General features: G+C 36.6%; 1 protein-coding gene across 3 annotated transcripts in view; it reads right to left on the reverse strand.

Annotated features, from left to right (window-relative positions):
* Positions 1–663: 663 nt before the first annotated feature.
* dpp6b (dipeptidyl-peptidase 6b) overlaps positions 664–1,979 on the reverse strand; it is a 111,574-nt gene continuing 110,258 nt past the window's right edge. For all 3 annotated transcript variants that reach the window (XM_016516744.1, XM_016516746.1, XM_016516745.1), the window contains exon 26: positions 664–1,979. This exon is cut by the window's right edge and continues 216 nt beyond it. The gene's annotated coding sequence lies outside the window, so the exon portion shown is untranslated.

Below are 1,979 nucleotides of genomic sequence, written 5' to 3' on the forward strand. Positions count from 1 at the left end.
TATATATATATATATATATATATACATAAAAAACTCAGCCACACTTTCACACATTCATGGAAAAATGAGCCGCTTCCATTCCTACAGCATTCCTCCTGGGTCTTAACACTATTTTAATGCATTATTGTTTTAAGTTTTGCATTTGGTATTTTAACCAGACTTGGATTTTAAATATTCCTGTAAAGTAAGTAACTTAATTGTACATATCTATTACATGTTTTAGCTGCTCCTCATCCTCTGGTCATTTTCATTGCATCAATTTCTTTTTGTAAGTATTGTACGATACAGAGGTAAGGTTAAGGGACCCGGGAGAGTGAACGCGAACATGCTAATCATCTCTGGGGTCTTCAGTCTCCCTGTGTGTGAACAATGCTTCCCTAACTGTTTGTATCATGCTGGGTCTGCTCATATGGTGGACGCACATTGTAAAACACTGGAAAATAAACCCTTTTTTGTCTGATAAATAGTTAGTCCTGTTATTTCATTTCCTCATCAATTTCAGATTTACACCACAAGGGGGCAGACTGCCATTGCAGGAATTTGCATAATTGTGATGGTTAAGAACAAAACGCTGAAACTTTATCCTATAAATGTGAACAGCATAAATGCAGCCATATAGAACATTGCAGTATCTTGCTTTTAAGTGAAGATACAAACAAAATAGCTTTCAAAATGCTTTATGTACAGGGTACACACAAGTAGGGACAAAAACAGTTGTAATTGACACGCGTCAGTGCGTCTGCTTACAAGACAGGATTTCACTTACAATAAATTCAGTGGAACCACATCGGAACATTCAAGCTGTCAAAAGTAACAACACGTAAATAGATACATTAAAACAAAAGAAACCATCTTGCCTCCATGCCAAATTATAGAGCAAGAAAATATATTCTATGCATAACATTCTTCAAAGACATTTGTAACCACATATGAGAAAAACAAGACACACAAAACACAGACCTGCCCAAAGACACTAGTCCTATGTATTCTGTATTCACAGTTAATCTACTGGATTACTTTACAACTCAACTAGTACACAGGACTGTAAAGAAAATGTTCTTGGCAGGATTGTGGCATGGTTCTCTTTGATAACATAAAACTTTATTTCTAAACTTTTTGTTTTTCCCTCTAATTTGTCCATAAATTATTCGTCCTACCTCATGGACTGCCTGTCTTAAGCAGGTTTACTCCAATAAGGCACAGTGACTAAACGAATATCCATTTGCAACTGCACTAAAATAAAAAAAATTAAAAATTTAAATCAAGACTGCTTTTCAGAAAAAGCCGATTCACAAATGAACAATATGCCATTGTGCCCTCATGCGGATGCTGATGTGGATAGTTACAACAACTGTTTTACAGTAGCACATTTGATGGAACAAATAGCCTCATGAAATGAGCAAAACAAATTCCTGTATAAATTTGTATGTAAATGATTTATGCACATTTGTTCAGCTCCAATAATTTTTTATGTAAATTACCACATTCAACTGACATGAAATTTTATAAATATTTTGCGCAAATTCATTCAGCATGAATAGGCCTGATAACGATGACATTGACGACAGAAACAAATAGGTTCACAAAGACATTTATACCCAAATAAAGGCCCTAAACTGGTTTGAACTCATCAGAACGTTACACAGCAGGGAAAATAATGCTATTGAGTAAATTTGCAGCTTTTAATTCCGGCCAATCATTCTTCTGTATATTGTGCTGTCGTCTCTTAAAGCTTTCTGTCAGCAATGCATGAATTACAGAACACAAGCAAAAGAGTTTTGACTGGTTTTCTCACACTGCTTGTGTGGTGCTGTGAGTATGAATTGGTTCATCATGTACCTCCACAGGTTCTTATATCACCAAGTCATTCAGATTCTTTCCTGAAGGCAGTGAGCCAATCAGAGTTGAGGGGCGTGGTCTATGCAGAGGCTCAGGAGAAGCCATCAGAACTACCATGGGGATGGAGGGGAGGGGGGGGG

This window comes from Sinocyclocheilus rhinocerous, unplaced genomic scaffold (genome assembly GCF_001515625.1).
Source record: "Sinocyclocheilus rhinocerous isolate Xijiao unplaced genomic scaffold, SAMN03320098_v1.1 scaffold807, whole genome shotgun sequence".
Taxonomy (NCBI): Eukaryota; Metazoa; Chordata; class Actinopteri; order Cypriniformes; family Cyprinidae; genus Sinocyclocheilus; species Sinocyclocheilus rhinocerous.